At 36.6% G+C, this 21592-nt stretch overlaps 1 protein-coding gene and 1 long non-coding RNA gene across 2 annotated transcripts in view; one reads left to right on the top strand and one right to left on the bottom strand.

The window, feature by feature from the left end:
- LOC123881302 (arrestin homolog) overlaps nucleotides 1-14538 on the bottom strand; it is a 91712-nt gene extending 77174 nt beyond the window's left edge. The window contains exon 1 of the mRNA XM_045930011.1: nucleotides 14258-14538. The gene's annotated coding sequence lies outside the window, so the exon portion shown is untranslated. The remainder of the gene's footprint in view (nucleotides 1-14257) is intronic.
- On the top strand, nucleotides 918-21592 carry LOC123864100. Its single transcript, XR_006795701.1, has 3 exons — nucleotides 918-1016; nucleotides 15158-15163; nucleotides 21578-21592. It is a non-coding gene; the product is annotated as an uncharacterized LOC123864100 (long non-coding RNA).

Here is a 21592-nt window from a genome sequence, read left to right as displayed (position 1 = left end):
GTGTTAACCATTTTGTATCACCAAGCAATCACAAACGAAAGTATGTTTCAAAATAAACGAATGTTTTATGAAAACATTTTCGAATTCAATTTCGAATGTTTTTTGAAAACATGTTTGTGACTGGTTGGTGACTCAAAATTTTTAACGCCTCCTGATATTTTTGTCTCTGTCATTTGTGTGGGATTACGTAACAGAGAGAGCAATATACTATTTATTTTCTTTCCGTGGATAGAGTATAGTACCAAGGCTGTAGGCAGAAGGGTTTTGGCTCAGCTCGCTCTGTACTTAAAAATATCATTTAGTGTTGATCACTGAGTTAGCGAATCACCCCGCCATAGATAATAGATATATCTAAATGTCGGGCGCTAATGAAGTGCTTTTTGACATATTAAGCGCATTCCACCATTTTCCCAGGATCAAATAAAATTGATAATGAAATAATTAGAATTTCGAAAATTGGAGCGCCAGAGTTAACTGAGTTGTTGGACTTTGTCCAAACTGTGATGACTGCTTTAACGCAATTTAAATTGATGTCATTAGTACTTTTGTCATCACTACCCATCACAATGAATTATCCATACTGTAAATGCAAAAGTGTGTTTGTTTGTTGGTTTGTTGGTTTTTTTGTTGGTTCGTCTTTCAATCACGTTGCAAAGGAGCTATGAATCGACGGGCGGGCGACGTGATTTATACAGACCTGAGTGACATAATATTCTACATTTTATCACTATCCATCAGTATCCATATTATTATTATAAATTATTATTGTAAATTGAATACTTGAAAAGAGCAACCGCCGAGTTTCTTGCTGGTACTTCTCGGTAGGAACGGCATTCCGAACCAGTGGTAGATTATTTTGACGATTCGAAAGCAGTTGTAAAGTTTAATTGAATAAAAATAATTTGAATTTGAATTATAAATGTAGAAGTATGTTTATTTAATGTGGGTTTGTCCTTCAATCACGTCGCAACGGAGCAACGGATAGACGTAATTTTTTGGATGGTTATAGTTACTTGGTCACGTGGTACGCGATCGGTTTTAAAATTACCTTTTTATGACAACCATAAAATTAATTCTGTTACATTTTCGTACAAGGTAGATACATGCGTCATACGGACTGCATAAAAAGAGAATTAACTTGAGCCAGTACAAAACAAAATGAGTTTAATTAACGTGTCAAATCCGTTTCCATGACCGCATAACAACACCAATGTGGGCTCAGTGTCTACAGTATAACATTTTAGTTCTCACCAACGTTGATAGTATTTGAGAGTGGCAGTGATACCAGTGGTACATTGTGTGGTCCATATCTGGAACTGAAAAAAAATTTCAAAAGAAAAATAAAACCGACTTCAAAAACCACAAATACTAAAAAGTAACAATTATTTTTTGTTTAGCTACACGTGTAATGTGCCTAGGTTTGAAGTCAGGCGAGCATACAACAAAATTAGAAATCCAAGAGTGAAGCTCGCCCGACTTCATACCTAGGCACATTACACGTGTAGCTAAACAAAAGTTATTTTTTACTTTTTAGTGTTTGTGGTTTTAAAGTCGGTTTTATTTTTCTTTTGATTTTTTTTATTTCACAATTTTTAGTAGCCCCACTGTACTATAATATGCTATACCCAGTTAAAACCCTACTGTTTACTAAGCTATTACACTGATCGCGAGCAATTTGCTCTTATCCATTGAGGAGTTCTGTTCTCCATCTCCGAAGATATTCATCAGATCTTCATCAAATTTATATGGGACCTTCTGCACAGTATACCCTTTCAAACAAAAAAAAACCAAATCGGTCCAGGGGTCTTTGAGTAATCGGGGAACATACTTAAAAAAAAAGATTCCGACGAATTGAGAACCTCCTCCTTTTTTGGAAGTCGGTTAAAAAGGGATTGCTTTTGTTGTACGATGCCGCTACATTTCGCCGCACTGTGTTAAAACGGCAACAAAGTCGCTGCGATACAACAGCGACGTCCCCGCGTTGATGTGTCCCAACCCTTAGACATGGACAGACAAAATAAGCGCAAAACGGAACTGGCTGATTGACATAGATGTATGGCCATGGGTATCGATCCGAAATATTATCTCTCGCCCGCCTTTATATGTAGAACAATACATACATTTGTTTGTGTATCTAATTAAAACGTAACCTATTTTTGTGGAAGATTTCCTTTATTTTGTTTCTGTAGCCTTCTCTGAAAGCGATGAGTCACTTTACTTGGTTTGAATGACAGCTGTTTGGCTATAGTAACTACACTTGCAAATCTGTGTCGTATTCTTTTATAGTTAGAAGGAAAAGAGGAACAATATATTTTTTAAATGCTTGGACTTTGCCTAAAACAACAAAACAAGTGTAAATTAAAAATTTATAACACCGCCGACAAGTGAAGTAACTAGAAAAGAGCTGATAACTTTCAAACGGCTGAACCGATTTTCTTGGATTATAGCTAAAAACGAAGAAGCACGACTCAAGAATCAAGCACACTTTGTGAACGGTCAAAATGCTTTGACAACACACACAAAATATAGACAACATATAAGAATAAAAATTATACAGAAAGTTGGGTGTAAAGGCGGTTTTATTACTCCGACCTCTTCCATGCAAGGAACACAGAAGCATGGTAGCCTAAAAATGGTTGGTGTAGACTGCAGAAGTACATACATAAGTACAAATGACAAAAATAGAGAGAAAATATGTGGGGTTTTATTTTTAAATTGATATATGTAGTACTAATCATTAGCTATACAATTTGTGGTAATAACTTTATTGTTTTCATTCCAGTCACGCAATCCCGTACTTACAATTGAAACGTAATTTGAAAACTATTTTCCCAATACAAATATACACTTTTTATAAGCTTGGTAATAAATTGTTTACGCAATTATTTACGTTACCTAATACTTTACGTAATATTATGCGTACTTTACTCTTTACCAAAATTAAGACTACCTGAAACACCGTACTAAAACATTGAAGCAACTTCAAACCGCAAAACTTTTCGAAAGTCAAAAATATATGTCGCTCGCACTGATATAGAATAAAACAAGTGTAAACAAGTGTAAATTAAATTTTATAACACCCCCGCCAAGTGAAGGTTACAGTAACTAGAAAAGAGCAGATAACTTTCAAACGGCCAGCCAGGTAACCTCCCAGTGTGCCTGGATGCTGCTGGTCCCTTTTGGATGCGTCCGAGGGGAAGAGCAGTGTTCGGGCCGGTGCGCCCCGGTAACATGGCTAATAATTTCTCTTCGGAGATATTGTTAGCTATGGCTAATGACCTGGCAGGGGGGGAGGTTTCTCCGCGTGTCCCTCTGACTAGCAGAGGGCACAGTGGATGAAGCGGAGGATGGGACGCGGGCGACGTGCGCGTCCCAAGGTCGGGGGACGCACTTCGTTGGTGCGTCCCGGAGGTGCGTCGATGGGGACCGAGCAGGTCCCCGGTGGAGGGTCTGCCTTAGCAGACGTCGCTGGCTGGGTCGCGGTTGTTTGCTTCGGCCGTTCCCGTGACCCAGTCGCCAGGCGACGCGCAGTAGCGCCGCTGGGGTTTAGTGGGTATTCCGGTCGCCTCTCGGCCGGCGAGTCCCACATACCCTCCCTCCGGGGGGGATGCGTAAATGCATTCCCCAGCGTCAACAAAAAAAAAAAAAAAAGATAACTTTCAAACGACTAAACCGTTTTTTTTGGATTATAGCTAAGAACACTCTCGATCAAGCCAGCTTTCAAACAAAAAATAATAATTAAAATCCGTTCAATAGTTTAGGAGCTGCGATGCCACAGACAGATACACAGATAGACACGTCAAACTTACAACACCCTTCCTTTTGGGTCGGGGGTTAATAAAGTCGTGTCATTCTGAGAGGAGACCCGTGCTCTGTAGTGAGCCGGCGATGGGTTGATCATGATGATGATCGACACAGCGCACCTTATGACCTTATTAGTTTATTTTGTTCTATTTTGTCTTGCTATTGCATTTTATTACCTAACTAGCTTATGCCCGCAACTTCGTCTGCGTGGACTACCAAAGTGTCTAATTTTTACAAACTCTTTTTTAGCGGATGTCTGCATCATAATAGCTATCTGCATGCCAAACAGCCCCATCCGTCAAGTAGGTACTTTGAGCTGTGTCTTAATAAATCAGTCAGTCAGTCAGTGAGTCAGTCAGTCAGTCAGCTTTTTCGTTAATATATTCAGATAAGCGCGTTAATAAATTCCATTCTTCAAATGTAGTTTTGAATAAATAAGCCAACAAAATCCTTTTATAATGATCTACTAACAACTGCTCATTTTCCCACACATTTTCTTTCAACTTTAATTCCCCAGTTTTCTATGCCAAGAAATACCAAGTTACGGCTCACAATCTAATAGATTTTAATCAAGTAGAATTTAACGTTAAAGTTTTTTCACGAGTATAAAATAAAGAGTAATTAAAGAAAAGCCATAAAAGAGATCGTTTAGTGGTTTTATATAGCGATAATCCGAGGCTAAAGTAAAGACACTATTAATAGTTATTAATAGTGTCCACCTTATAGTGACGAAGTTAACATTTTAATGTGTAAATAATTACTTTAAAAGTAATTACAGTGTTGTTTTTGATACTTGCGAAGTCGGCACATTTGAAGTTGGCTATACCTAACGACTAATTTTTTCTTAAAGTAGTCGTGTAGGTATGGCCAAGTAGTTAGTATAACCAAAGTAAGTAATATCCTTGTCATTTTTTTAATTACCAAAAAAATTTAAGGGCGAATGCAGGAAAGATTAATTGTTTCAAACGTGCAATCGGATGGACGCACTATATTTTTACGCTAAGAAGAAGGTAATGTCATGGCTAACAATATTTAGACCAATAATTACCATTGACAACTTTTTATAGATATTTTGAGAAACTCGGTTTTAGTACCTTACCTTACTAACTTGAGACTACTTTCTGTTTCGATACTTAACATGTCTTGAAATCTGATAAAGTAGATTTTTATGGTTATTAATAAGTAGTTGTGTAAATATAAATTATTTTATTAGAATCCTAGGGTAACTTTTAAGTTAGGTAGCTTATTATTACTTACATTTTAGTTTCGCTTCACTTAGCGAAAAACTTGTACTAGGACTTAGGAGTACAAGGATAAGGTATCATATCATTCGTTGCGTAAGTATCATGACATTATCATATATTTTTGCGAAACGTGGTTTATCGGACGTGTGTTAAAATATATCCTTATCTAAATGTATAAAAGGAGAAACTGACTGACATAATGTTAATATACGGTGAGAACTATCTCTCAACTATTTTGTCGCAGCAAGAATAGCTATAAAAAAAACTCGCTCAGCGACACTCTCTTGGCGGACAAAACACTCACGAGTCACGCAGTTTGCACAGGAATTAATTAATGCATGACGGGCGATTACTCACCCGTCGCACTCGCACACTTGCTCATAGCCCAGTGACAAAATGGCGACTGGACAACTGCCTAAGAAGAAGAAAGGATTATAATAAAAAAGATAGATTAAAAATGTACTAGGGCTTAAACTCCGGAATTCCGGTTTTGGCGTAACTCCGGAGCTTCGAAAGATTACAGATTCATTAGTAAAACCGGAGTTATCGTGAACATAACCGAAGTTTCGCTTTTCATATTCTTAGAAATAAGTTTAGCTTTTTAGTGTTTACCATATTATACAGTATAGTCTTCATAAATTGTACTACATACGAAATAGGATAAAATTTATTCAATTTTTGACTGACTTCAAAAAAAGGAGGAGGTTCTCAATTCGTCGGAATCTTTTTTTTTAACGAAGGAAAACTTAAATTTAAAAAATCTACAGAAAAAATTTACTAATTAATTTTACCAGGTCGTAAAATAAAGTTTCCTCTTCATTTTTTAATAGATTTGTTTGATTTCCAGCTTAAGGGACTTGAACATTTATTTAAGCGCAATGAGCATTCAAATCAAACGCATCATTTAATCACATTAAAAAAAATGAAGCTTCGAATCTCCGGAACTCCTCAGCATGAAACCCGACTCGGGAGCTGAAAATTAGTCCGATTTTCAAGCCCCAACATGTACACCCTAATATCCGTCACACAAAATAGTCTTCATTACACAAAACGGGCTCATAAGCCGCTTCAGCTTTGCATGAGTTTGAAAGAGCCTCAGAGAACAAAGTCAGATTATAACTTTATATACTTAATATCTTAGAAGTTGCATGCTCGAGTTACGAGTAACGAGATACGAGTAAGTACATCTCTTGGAGACCTTCAGTCTCGAGAAAATACAGCTTTATTGTGGCCATTAAAATGCACTGAATCCTAAGTATCTTCCATTACATACTAGAGGATGCCCGCTACTTCGTTCGCGTGGATTTAGTTCTTTAAAGATCCCGTGGAAACTGTTTAATTATCCGGGATAAAAAGAAGCCTATATCGGTCTCCGGGATATAAGCCAACTCTGTACCAAATTTCGTCAGAATCGATTAAATTTTGGGCCGTGAAAAGCTAGCAGATGAACGGACAGACAGACAGACAGGCACACTTTCGCATATAATAATATAAGTACTAGCTGATGCTCGCGACTTCGTTCGCGTGGATGTAGGTCTTTTAAAAATCCCGTGGGAACTCTGATTGATTTTCCAGAATAAAAGTAGCCTATGTGCTAATCCAGGGTATAATCTATCTCCATTCCAAATTTTGAGCCCAATCAGTCCAGTAGTTTTTGCATGAAGGAGTAACAAACATACACACACACACACACACACACACATACATACATACACACAAACTTTCGCCTTTATAATATTAGTGTGAAGTGTGATAGTGTGAAGTGTGATCGATATGGAAGTACGGATATTATGGATTGTATTGATGTGTAACTTTGCCTTTACAACAGGGGTGTAGAAAAGCAGTGCAAGGATTATAATGGATAGCTCACGTAGAGTCGCCTCTACGGCGTAGGCTTCCAGGAAATCTTTCGCTTATTTGAAGTAGGATAATCTTATTAAATGTGTAAAACTTATGCCTTCGTAGAATAGTGCCAAGATTATTAGGTATTATTACTATCTGCATATCCAAGCTGAACATCCGGACTGGTTCTAAACCCAAAAAATTAGCCAGCCACTGTTTCCGTAGGTTTAATATTAATATGTTTCTTATGTTATGCTCAGTTCCATTGCATCTCTCTCTCCTATACCTTTTTATATATACCTTTCTATACTTTTTTTTTTATCATGCTGGAAATATTCTTCTAAAGAATAGAAATTATTTCCTTGCAGCCATTTCTTCAACTTTTGCGTAAATTGTTTTATTGGAAGTGATTTTATGTCTGATGGTAATTTATTAAAGATTTTAACTGCCATGGCGTAGCAGTTTTTGTTAAATAATATTGTCTTTGGTGCTCTTGTAAGAATTAGTTTATTAGGATATCTTAAAGATCGAGTTTGAGTTGTTTCGCACATGGTCTTGAAAATATGTTTGTTCAATTTGACAAATTTTGAAACCATTTACCATCAAGATATGCAATAAAAAACAACAAAAGACAGTCATCAGTCAGTTAGTACAAGTTCTTATAGTACAGAGATGAGCATTATTTTATGTAAGTCCTACAGAATTAATTATTTTCTTGGAATCGGCAAATTGCTTCCAACGCTCAGATATCATTCAATCACCATGGTTATTAAGTAACTTGAGCCCGGGCGTAGGTGTTTATGGGAACTCAACTCATACATCTCAAAGGAGTCATAACAAGTAGGTAAAAGCCTTAAAATTACCTTTCATGGAGTTCTAAGTAATCGGTTATTTTTAGAGATCCGTACCCGAAGAGCTAACGGACCCTATTATAAAGACTCCGCTGTTTGTGATCTGACTTTGACGGATTATTTTGAATGAGGAGGAAATGAGGAGGTCCGTAAAAGAGTGGGCCGGGCCTTCTACGGATCTCGTTTCCTAAATAACCAACATTAACCCAACGGGTTACGAAGCAATGTGCCCTCTGTCTATAAACATTTAGCCTATTCCATGGCTATCTTCTCATAAGGAACTTCATAACTGGATCTGCCTCAAAGGTCAGTGACAAATGGTGAGAGAATTTCACAAATTTCGGAAAGCACCCTCCATCACACACAGAATCAGCACTCTTTCTTTATAAAATTGGTATAGATTGAAAGTAATTTATTATGTTCGTGTTTTTGGGAGGGTACATAATGTCAAGACTTAATTAAAATTTCAATTAATTTTTGGACATAATTCCAATCCAATGGAACAGGACAAAGGGGTATTTTATATACCTATCGTCATTAATTAAAATTCGCTTCGCATAAATCATTAACGCGTTCAATTAAAAACATATTTCAGAGTTCATTCCAGAGTTCATTTTTGGTATAACTTTTAAAAATCAACCCTCGACGCAAAAAGAGGTAAATAAGTTGCACTTCTTTGATCGAGAATACTTTCTGTCTGTCTGTTAGTGTCAGCCAGTCTATCTGCCTGTCTAAGACTTAGCTGTTTGTCTGAGGCATTGTAGCGGTCAAACTAAGGGTCGAATCAATAATGTTATGGCCTGATACGAGAGTGAATTTTTATTCAAAGGCGGAGTAATCGGGTTCTTATAAGTATTATAATTACTAGATCATGCCCGCTACTTCGTCTGCGTGGATTTAAGTTTTTTGAAAATCCCGTGGAAACTTTTTGATTTTTCGGGATAAGAAGTATCCGATTCTCGTCTCTAGGACGCCATTTGTCTCTATTTCAAATAAATGATAGCCATGACTTTATCCACGCGGATTTAGGCTTTTAAAAATGCAACGGGAACTCTGATAATCCGGGATAAAAAGTAGCCTACGTCCGTATCCGAATTGTAAGACTTATTTCAGAATCAGTTAAACAGACGGGCCGTATAATGCTAGCAAACATAATGTCAGGCAGACACACTTTTGCATTTATAATATATCTTTTCAGCCATTTAAATATTTTTCAGGTCTTTTCAGTCGGTGTAGGGGTCTCATTCACTAAATGCAAACTTTCATTTTACTTGCACTTATCTGATCGATTCGAGATTTGCACTATGTAGAGTATGTAAACTGCATGAATATAGCAACCTTGACCTGATACTGCAACCAAGATGAATAATCTACGGATTACTGAATTCCTTGAGAATTCATAGCACATGTGATGTATCGTATTTAGCCTCGATGGGTATAATAATATTATACAGATAATGATCAAGGCCTGATTTATAGAATTGGAAGATGGTTGTTTACCTACATGGGTTCTTTAAAATTATTAACAGCAATTTCACTTCATGGTGAGTGACGATGATAGAAGCGGACTAACTTGAAAGGGGTAGAGTAGTTTAATTTAAAAATTGTTTTATTATGCGTCTTATGAAATAAAATACGCCTGAGAGTTCTTCATAAATCTCAAAGATTTGTGAAGTCTGCTAATTCACACACTAGTAGCACGACTATGGCCTAAACCCATGTCTTTTTGAGTGGAGACCCATGTTGTCAATTAAAAAGTGTATCTACTATGGTACCTATTTTGACAATTGATTTTGATTTTGATCAAGGATGTTCTACGCAGCATATGGCATAGCACCGCAGCATAGTACACGACCGGTAGCGGTAGCTAGCCACTGCCGAAACCTCCCACCCACATTTATCTAAATGTCATGGTTTATCAAACATAAACTCAGATATTGCATAAGTTTATCGGAGGTGATTTTGTTGTGTAAACGTACTAATGGACGGATCGGGCTGAAATTCGGCATGCAGATAGTTATAATGATGTAGACATCTGCTAAGAAAGGATTTTTGAAAGTTCAACCCCTAAGGGGGCAAAATAGGGGTTTGAAATTTGTGTAGGAATAGGCTAGTTTAATAATAATTATGCCTGCCTTACTTTCCAAGCCACTGGTGTAGAATGTACACATCATTACAAGTTTGCTTGTTAAACAACTCGATAAGCTCAAACTTGTATAAAAAGTCCCCGTAACAGTATTCGGCTCATGAAAATTAGATTTGTTTAATACGTTTATTAAAAGTTAAGGCTAATGATAGAAAAGCAAAATAGCAATAATTTATATTCATCTTCTTCTATACAATCAAATGTTCATGGGCGGCGGTAATCACTTAACATCAGGTGACCCGCCTGCTCGTTTGCTCGCTATTTTATTAAAAAAAATATAACTACTTAAAGAAGATGTTAAAAAGAAGTCCTGACTGACTGACTGATCTAAAAAAGAACATCCTAAGCCGCTGAGCTCACAAACTTAAAAGTACAGTAGGTTCCTTTCATAAATTTTTGGAAATTCCATCCTAAGTCCCTCATTTTTCATGTCGTATCCATGAAAATTAACTTTTGAGCAAATTGGAATGAAAATGGTCTATTTTATGAAAAGTTCACCCTATCTTCGCACTCGAGATATGCATTGGAAATAATATTGTAGGTATATGTATGCATAGACCATCCGTGCGTGGGTATACAAATAATATTATATGCATATGTATTGTACAGAAATAATGCGAACCTTAGGATACTTTTCTAATGGTGATTGAATGAGATCCATTCAGGCTTCAGATGGGCATTTACAATAGAGATTGCAATCTCTGAGAGAAAGGTAGGGTCCAGAAGAGGTTCCAAACTAGATGGTCATTATTGCTACTTGCAAATCATTTTATTCAGTGATTTTTTCTTCACAGTGATTTTTCATGGACAGATTTTTCAATTTTCGCCCTTACAAATCGTTTGCTACATTAATTTAACTAGAAGTTATGATCGTCACCAATAACGTTGATGATACTTCACTCGTGTTTTTTCAAGGAAAGTGAATTTTTGCACTTACCTACGTTTGCTACATTTAATTTAAATTTTTTTTATCTTTCTTATCTCCACGAAGCGATGTTAGTGTTCTTGCTCACACACTCTTTAACGTCTAGATTTATAATTAAAATTTAATAAAAAGGAGGAATTAAATGTAAATAATATTTTCAAACTTTGTAAGAATTTGCATCGTGATTTTTCATAGGCTTCTATTAGTAAAGTAGTCTTTACATTTGAAAAGGGTTTTCACTTGATTTTCACGTGCTACTTGTGAAATAGTTTTTCTCTATTTCAAACAAATAGTCAATACTGTAGTTAAGTTACATTTACACTAATATAAAAATGTTCGTTATGTTCGGCAAAGATTGTGTTGCCAAACCAAAAAATTTCGTGTTTATCTAAACAACCCAAACATGATCCAAGCCCAAACTACCTTCTAATGGTGTGAAAATAGCTGCCCAACAAACTGTGATAATGCCTAGTGAAATAGGTTTTTTTTTTAATTTAGATATCTTGCGTACTTATTTAGTTGTTGTGCGTCAAACATATCTAAACGTCTACCTATTATTTGTCTGGCAAAACAAGAAAAGTACAAGCTAAAATAATGAGCTTTGGCACTTGCTGCTTAGGTTACGCGTAAGAACATACCTAAATTGATATGGAAGAGTTGAGTTCTCTACTAAAAAGGATGCTAACAACAGAAACAACAGCTCTAATTTCTATCATAAAATATATCTGAATTTATTAAATGTAGATGCCAACCTGTTTTCCGAACGGCGAGTGGCGTACAAATATTTTGAACCCACAGCGGTAGCCACCGTATCCGATTACCACAAAATGTTTGCCCAGTAAACTGAACGGGGATAACCTTTTGGTACATTATGGTACATAACTAAGTAATATTTTACCTAAGTACCTGTTGTGGGTATTTAGCAATAAAAGTTAGTTGTCATCTTACATGCCGTTCATTGACACAATATGGTGGCAGCGGTGGGATGAGAACTAAGTTTTATTGCTAAGTTATATTTTTGAATGTATGTTGAGGAGTCAAAAGATGAGCCAAAACAGGTGAGACTTACATTTGGTCCATATTGGCAAATATCACTTGAGTCAAGTTCCCTAGAATAGCCCGAACATTTTGAGTCAGAGCGGTTACGCACTCATCCGGTCCGAGTCCCTGAATATACCGATATAAAATACTCGGACCGAACTCGGATATTGCTTACGCACTAATCCGATCTCTGCCCCAAATCCCAGCTATTCAGTGGACATCTTTGACATAATATCTACGTCATATTATGTTCTTATGTCCGATTTGAATCCGAGGCACACCCGAGATATTCTGACGGATGACGGAGAGAACTCGGATGACGGAAATCGGATCTAGTGTGTAAGCTACCATACAAATAGTTCTATGACTACTTCGGAACATATTTTCACGGAATCGGATCGGATGCTGTGCATGATCACCCTTAGATCAGAGGAGGATCCCCTTAATCTTTAAGATAAATAGATAGAGCATGATTCTTAATCGAGAGAGAATCGAGATGCACCGTGCACGCGCTATTATAGAATTAGAAATCGCAAGATTTAATATTCAATCTTGTTTATGCCCGCGACTCGTCCACGTGGACTAACAAATTTCAAACCCCTATTTTACTCCTTGAGGGGTTGAGTTTTCAAAAATCCTTTACTATCAGATGCCTACGTCATAATAGCTATCTATGTGCATGCCTTTGTTATTTATTTATATTTTTATTATTATTTATGTTATTTCTTGTACAATGATACGGAACCCGTCGTGTGGGACTCCGACTCGGAATTGATCAGTTATTTTTAACCCCCGACCCAAAAAGAGGGGTGTTATAAGTTAGACGTGTCGTATCTGTGTATCTGTCTGTGGCATTCTAGCTCCTAAACGAATGGACCGATTTTAATTTGGTTTTTTTTGTTTGAAAGGTGGCTTGATCGAAGAAAATCGGTGCAGCCGTTTGAAAGTTATCAGCTATTTTCTAGTTTTCTTATAGAGGTTTTTGTGTTGGGGGTTTTTTAAATTTAACATTCCCCTTTCCCCTCCAACTAAGCGTTAAGCTTATGCTAGGAGAATTTTAAATTATTGCATAATTATGTAGGTATATAGATAGTGCACAACGCATGCTGCACATTGTACTTACCTACAAGACAGCATTTTCCAGCAACGCATGTTCCTCGAACATCATACAAAAATAACATCTCATTCCCAACCAACATTAATTTCACTCTTTTACCCGTTATGATTACATTCAACTAATGACCCCCGATGAAGTTACCAACGTGATTAATGATCGCGGAAATAATTTAACGGGTTTAGAAACTATACGAGCTTCATGCTATATGCTAACAACATTATAACAATGTACTACGTCCTAACTTAATACATTAACTTGTAATTTCATATGCCGAAACTGTACGCGCAGTAATTTATGAAGGTTCGAGCTCTGAATTTCAAAAAAATATAAGTGAAACAATATTTTGTGTTTTACTAGTATTTAGGTATGTGTGGTGATGAATTATGGGATGATTGTACAGCGTACGTTTTTTGTAATCTCAGTATCTCAACCCCTTACTGTCGCACTACTGAGCACGGGTCTGCTCTCATAAAGGAGGTCGGAGAGGAGAGTTTAGGTCATAGCCGACCACGTAGGCCAAGTGCGAATTGGCAGGCTTCACACAACTTTGACAACATTGTGGAGAACTCTGAGGTATTCAGGTTTCCTCGTGATGTTTTTCTTCATCTTTAAAGTAAGCATGGCACCAAAAAGTTGCAGGAGCGTGCCCGGGATCAAACCCCGGATCTTTCAGGATAAAAATTAGCATATGTCACTTTCTAGGTCTTTAACTATAAGCATGCAAAAAATCACATCGATCCGTTGTTCCGTTGCGAAGTGATTGAAAAACAAATCAACATACTAATAAACCGACAAACAAACACACTTTCGAATTCATAATATGGGTAGAGATACAGTGTGAGAGTTTCAGCCAATCAGTGGTCAGTAATTGCAATCACCACCACGTAAGTAGGCATCAAACTTTTGTACTAAACCAGAAGTTCAAAAGAAATACACGTTATGTACAACTAGTGTCCTGGGAAATGTTTTCGCCTTCAATATTTTGAAAATATTTATCAATTCATTAGCGACCGCCTCTGGCCCCGCTCACCGAATATATTAATCCTCTAATCCCTATGCCGTAGAAATTATGAAAAATCCAGCATTCCCCAGTCTTCTATATTATATTAATACAGATAATAATATAGTATCTAGGCTGGGCTGTTCGTTGATGAATCAGTCAGTTAGTCAGAACTTTTCTTTTGGAAACAAAAATTTTCTTATGAGAGAAAAACTCGCGCTTCGTGTGCATTCGTCACTGGTATCGCCGGTATAAATAAATCGATAAGTAACTAAGTATTTACATACCTCTATATTCAAAACTTTAAATCGATTTTCTAATCTTCTATTTTTAATTTCCACCACACTCTCACAGACTCAACACTACAGAAGCCGTCTCTTCACAGGCAACAAAAAAAAAAGTTTAAGTACACGAAAGTTTTCCGCGAAAAAAAAAATTAAACCACTTTTTTTACGAAAGTCTTAGTTTATTTTCGACAGTTAAATCACTAGTGATTCACGTCGATAGGTGTTCCTCATGTTTTTCATTATATTTAGTTTCGGCGGGAAAATACGTTCGCTCACTTCGACCGACGAAAACCGACTGAAGGGAATATTAAGGAACCACTGAAAGTTCTGTGTACTGTACGTGCAACAAGTATAAATAAACTCATGTATGTGGTAATGGATTCTAAACTTGATTTGTGTTAAAAAGTTTGGGGCAGTATGGGGTTAAGCCTGAAAGCCTGAAGACGGGCGGCTTTTCGTTAACTTCCATTTTCTTTTGGTAGCGTGGCTTAGGTTTAGTGTTTTTGTTTTTGTATAGAGGTTTCTCGGTTTTACTCTGTGGAATAATTTTTAAAAAATTTTTTTGTACATCTCTTTGTTTTTATTATTTTTCTTTATATTAATGTATACTCTGTTAAAATACTTGTCAATTAATTTTAAGTAGGTAATCTCATGTGGCCTTAAGTTTAACTTAGATTTATTATAATAATTATGTTGTATAACGCTGTTGATTACAATTGAATAATAAAAATAAAAATAAAATAAAAATAAAAGGTTTTATATAAAAAAATCCTAATTACTTGTTTATATCATGAGATAGGTAATTCCAATGCTAGCTACTAACTGTAAGCCTCCAGCCCGCTGGAACGATGCAATGACCTGAAGAAGGTGACGGGGAGCGGGTGGATGAGGAAGGCGGAGGACAGTGTTAGGTGGCGCGCTCTTGCAAAGGCCTATGTTCAGAAGTGGACGCATACAGGTAGATGGAATGGAATGGAAATCGTAAGCTTGCTCTGTGAAATTTCACTAAGCTGATTTGCGCAGAACTGTCTGAAATGGTTTGTAGTTTTGTACATGGAGCCTTTCGCGTGTATTTTATTTGCGAATGCGACATACAATTTCGTCATTTTTTTTTTAATTTATTGACTAGTGCTTGGCTGCAATCAGACCTGCTGGCAAGTGATGATGCAGCCTAAGATGAAGCGCGCTTGCCTAGAAGATGCCTATTCACCCTATTCACTTTTGACTTGAAGACATTTGGTATTTCATGCCAGTTTGCATCGGGATGCTTTATTTAGGTACGTTACTTGTAGTTTCACACTAACAGCTCAATTAATCACAATTCAGCGAGCTAATAGGAAAAGCTCAGATCATCTTTCATAATCAACGTCGGTGGGACACTTTGACACAATTAGCTACACCAGCTTCGCGCTAAGAAATATAAACACAAACACTAACTAAAGTGAAATTTATTATCTAGGTTTATTACCTACCCAAAGATTTAGTTTAGTACTTACATACATGCCTGGTAGACTTGGTCTCCTATTCGGGTCTCGGGTTCCTTACATCTATCACGGTCATGCAGCTCTATAAGTTTTCGTAGTTAAGTAGTGCGTATTATTAAAGCAATTCAATATCTCTTACTATAAGGGTGAAGGAAAACATCGAGGGAAAACCTGCATACCTGAGAATTCTCCATAAAGTGCAAGTCAGACTCGCACACAAAGGGTTCCGTATAATTTTACAAGAAATATCACTTTTTAATCATTTTTTGTGATGTAACCACAAATTCACTGTTTTCAGATTTTGCCCTTTGCTACATTGCTATCTGCCAAATTTCATGATTCTAGGTCAACGGGAAGTGCCCTATCGGTTTTGATATTCTTGACAGATATGACAGACAGACAGACAACGAAGTGACTTATAAGGGTTCTTTTTTTTCTAAAGATATGGAACCCTAAATACCAGTATACCTGCAGTTGAATTCCTGAAGCCATAACAAATGGAAATTGAACAAGCTTTTCAAACGTTTGAGCCTTTGATGAACTATCCACCCGAAAGCTCCCGGTGAGCTTTTTTAAACAGCGCGTCAAAAGAAACTGTCCAACCATTTTGTCCAATATCAATTTTTTCAAATATACTCGTATTATTCAACGTCTATTAATTTTTTATTGTTCATCAATTGACTACCCAACTGCGGTGACGCCCTTAGGGAGGGTTATGTTGTTGTGTGTATGTATGTATCCGTCCCTGTTTCCGCTCGTAACAACTCAACGGCTCAACCGATTTTGATAAGTGATACGTCATTAGATTCATCTTGATGGCGTGAGTGTCACTGGGTAGGTATAGTCAGCATAAAATTAGTTCTCACGCGCCATTTTAACTTTATGTGACAAAAGTCATGTCAAAAGTAAGGTTCAGTTCATTTAAATTATGGACTAAAATCGTACTTTTCACATGACAGTTGACATAAAATTAAAATGCTGCGTGAGAACTTATTTTGTACGCATCATACATAAAATTCTTCAAAATCAAAATGACTGTATGCGCTTTAATGTGCGGGCTTTGTGCGAGCTGAAATAAATGACAAAGGATTTTTTGGATTCAAATTCAAAATTCAAATTCAAATTCAAAACGTTTTTATTCAATTAAACTTTTACAAGTGCTTTTGAATCGTCAAAAAAATCTACCACTGGTTCGGAATGCCGTTCCTACCGAGAAGAACCAGCAAGAAACTCGGCGGTTGCTCTTTTCAAGTACATATTCAATTTACAATAAATAATAATATATGCCATATTGTAAAATTACTTGCTTGTTTTATTTACATTTCTCTTTCGCTCATAAGTACTTTCATATGGTAGGTATGATCCGGTTTCATTTCTAAAGAGAGTTAGTTCGCTCGGATGCACAGACATAAACAGGTGCGATTTTTCCGATTCAGCCGCTGTTCGACTGGTGCGTCGTACAGATAGCAAAAAAAAAACACCGGCGTTATATTCAACTAATTTATAATGTACATTCAAACATAGAATTATACACTAACACGTACGCTTGCGCCGACACAAACAAACACACATTCAAACACAATTACTTTATTGCATGTCTGAGAGTTCTCTACACTGTTCTCTAAGATGTGTGAAGTCTGTTAATCCGCACGTGGCTAGCGTTAGGACTGCCTGAACCCTCATTCTGAGTGGAGACCCGTGCTCAGTAGTGGACCGGCGATGGATTGAGACGCTGATGATGAATGCTCTTAAACTGTAGTTCGCATATGTGCTTTTCTAAGGGGTTTTCCTCAAAGTTCCATAGTCCATAGTTTTACATAACTTTTAGTTATTTCCAGTCCGTCTGTTTGTCTTTTTGTCACAGCCACTTTTGTTTAGAAACTATTGGAACTGTAAAGTTGAAATTGGATATAGTTGGCATTACCGGACATACACGTAAATTATTCATGAAGAAAACCGGAAACTTGAAAAATGAGAGTCAAGCAATTTAAAAAGTTTTCTAAAAACCCCGACAGTAGTTTGCACTGCATTTTTTTCAGTTGATATTTTACGTACTTACTGATACAAAATGTCACTTTTCATAATCAAACCCATAGACTTACGGAGCGTAGCGAAAAAATCGTAAGTCCATGATTAAACCAGATTAAATTTTTTTGTTTTTTCCGTCGACCGTAGTAAAAATGAAACGCTATTCATGAAACATACCTACTCGTACTCGTATCTGGTTTGCTTTGTGGTAAATGCGTTTGATTTACCCTATGCCAACAACCTTTCCACAATGAGCCATGTTCCCGTAGTGAGTGAATATAAAAAATTCAGTTCTGTTAAAAAAAACAGGTATGTGAATATCTCTGTTATGTATATTACGCGACAGGGCGAGATGGCAATCGGGATGGGGACGCCCCGCACGCCCCCGTTTTATCCGGGGCGGGATAACGCGGGTGACGTGCGGGTGTTACAAATAAACTTATTATACAATCTCTGTCATACAAGTGTTTAATTTATAACACCCCCGACAAGTGAAGGTTACGGTAACTAGAAAAGAGGTGATAACTTTCAAACGGCTGAACCGATTTTCTTGGATTATAGCTAAAAACACTCTCGATCAAGCCACCTTTCAAACAAAAAAAAACTAAATTAAAATCGGTTCTTTAGTTTAGGAGCTACGATGTCACAGACAGATACACAGACACACACGTAAAACTAATAACACCCCTCTTTTTGGGTCGGGGGTTAAGCAGTGTTATAAACATACCTACAAACGTTTTAGTTCAATTACATGGAAAGCAATCAATCGCATAGTGGCCTCTATCTAATTTAGTTCAATGACATAATATTATTATTTCTATAGAAAATAACATGAACCGCTATAATTTCTATCAGTATTCCATGTTATTGTTCTTCAGGACTTCAGTTTGTAAAGCTGCTTTAAACGTCACTTTCAGGATTATATAAACTTTATCATCTTACAACCTTTTGTCGACAATACTTGTAAGTTATGAAATAACTACTTTTCAAGCACAATAATTTCTTTGCAGCTTTGCTCTCATTTTATAAGCAGTTGTGTTCAAACAATCTTGGAATTAAGGGATTTATAAACTTTATTATGCCCGCGGCTTTGCCTGCGTGTGTTTCTCTTTGGAAGTCTTTGATTTTTCGATATAAAACACACACAAAAAAACACATTTTAAAATTGAAAATTGAAACACATTTTAATTTTTTTTAATGATGTAACCACAAATGGGAAGTACCCTATAGGTTTCTTGACAGACACGACGGATGGATGGACGGACAGACAGACAGACAGACAGGCAGACAGACCGACAACAAAGTGATCCTTATAGGATCCCTTTTGATCCTTATAGGATCTTACATCCTTATAGGATCACTTTGTTCCGTTCCATTTTTCCTTTTGAGGTACCTACGGAACCCCAATAAATAAAGACAAAAATTAAGATATTTTAAAAGCCATTTCAACGTAGTCGCGAGCAGCAGAAAGTAATTTGTATATGAAGTATTGAATTGTTATGGTTCCTTGCCGCAATTTTCATTAGATTACATCGTTGAAAAAAATTAGTTAAGCTTTGCGCCTACTAAAATAAAATAACAAATACTTACTTTCCTGAAACTGCTAGATAGTACCTGAAACAATGATATAACTTTTTTTTTCAACTAACGCAAAGGATAAGAAAAAACTTTATGGGTTTATCTAAGTAACAAATGTCTCAAATTATTGCTTGCGCGGTCCAAGGCGCTACAAGTGATTTTCTTGGATTATAGCTAAGAATACTCTCGATCAAGCCACCTTTCAAACAAGAAAATCTCAATTAAAATCGGTTCATTAGTTTAGGAGCTACGATGCCACAGACAGATACACAGATACACACGTCAAACTTATAACACCCCTCTTTTTGGGTCGGGGGCTAAAAACTCGCGGCTGCTTAAGCAAGTGTGGCAGTACAGATCTAAGAACCGATGAACCTAAAAAATAGTTTCTGGTAGATTGGAAAAGTGAGCGCGAATATGCAAAAACGCGGACCAAGGAAATGCTAGGTCGAAGAAAAAGAAGGATATTATGGAATATACGAGTACCTATATCAAATGACATAATCCAAAACGCCTGTGAGACTCATTACCTGCCAAGTTTGTCCTGGCAGTTCGTGGAATTGGGCTGTGTTATCAATCATCCGGTAAACGCGCTAAATTAATACCATCAGAAGAAGTTTCCCTTTGTGGATTTATCTGCGTAATTCGTCAGCTCTGTTACATTTAATATTTATCTTTGAAAACGGTTTTCATCTGAAATTCATGCTAAGCTTAGTTAGGATCACGTTGAATTTACGAGTCGCTGATTCGCAATGTTAATATTTTTTATGTATTTTAAGTAGCAAAGTTTCATTATATTATTGAATGCTTGAGATCCAAAGGAGTTTTATAGAAATAGCGAGTAAAAGAGCAAGCGGCTCAACTGATGTGAAGGTGGCGGTACATTTTCAGCACCAGAGGAACCGCCAGCTTTTCAGAAGATTGTTGATCCTCCTCTTGAATGCATCTATGAAAATATTTAAAACTGGCTTGAACGAATTCTGATTAGATAATTCTCGTGTTTGTATTTATATTTATACCATAGCATAATAACTATGTTAAACTAGACGGTGCCCGCGTGTGTACGCGTGGATTTAGGATTTTTAGAAATCCCGTGGGACTCTTTGATTTTCCGGGATTAAAAGTAGCCTATGTCCGTCCCCGGGGGGTGTAAGCTCAATCTGTACCAAATTTCATCAAAATCGGTTTAACTGCAGAGCGTGAAAAGCTAGCAGATAGACAGACACACTTTCACATTTAAAATATTAGTATAGAATACTATACTATATACTATACTATATACTATGCTAATAGAATACCTATGTTATTCGTAGGCGGCCAATAACCTTTATCACAGTAGACTGTAAAAGAAAAGTCATAACAACAAGGCCGCAGCCAGGAATTGATTTCGGGGCGGGGTTTAACAGGCCAAACTTTTTATTGAACCTTTCAGGAGAAAAACATTTTTTCGCACGACTTGATCGGGTTCCTTGATACATTAAAAAAATTATTTCTGAAGGGTCTTAGAACCTCTCGAACCCCATATGGCATTGATAACACTTACTTTTGTACGTTATGGTTTACATGAAGTGAACAAATTGCCGAGCTTATGGTTCTAGGAAAAGTGTATCCTTATAAAATTCCGAGGAAAATATATTTTAACATATTATCTTTCCTGGGAACAGTTTAATATCAGGCCAATTTTAATGAAAATATACTGTTACTGCCTAGCATTTTCCCCGTAAACATCAGTCTTTATTTTGTATTATTTTTCCAAGAGCTTTGTGCGCACAGAATTCAGAATATCTACCTAGCTACTTAGCTATAGCTATCCCATACTTTATACTAGCAGTTATCGGGTATTATAAAGTTTTATGTTACAGTTAGTACTGTTACTATAAATCGAGTCCCTGCGGTTAGGTGATAAAAGCATCATAAATCATAGTTATCCATCGAGCAATACGTCAAAGTGTTGACATAGCGCTCTCGTCCGATACAAAAATCATTTGATACATTTGATATTTCTTGCGAGAGGAATTGCATTTAGAGGCATACGTAAGTACGATGAAATACATTTAAAGTATGACTATGTGCTCGTACTCTTTAGTGCGCCCATTTCATTAATCACACTAATATTATACAGGCGAAAGTTTGTATGTGTGTGTGTGTATGTTTGTTACTCCTTCACGCAAAAACTACTGGACGGATTTGGCTGAAATTTGAAATGGAGATAGATAATATCTTGGATTAGCACATAGGCTACTTT

The sequence above is a fragment of the Maniola jurtina genome, chromosome 4, assembly GCF_905333055.1.
Source record: "Maniola jurtina chromosome 4, ilManJurt1.1, whole genome shotgun sequence".
In the NCBI taxonomy this organism is placed as follows: domain Eukaryota; kingdom Metazoa; phylum Arthropoda; class Insecta; order Lepidoptera; family Nymphalidae; genus Maniola; species Maniola jurtina.
Note: the sequence above shows the minus strand (reverse complement) of the source record. Positions and strands in the feature narration are given on the sequence as shown.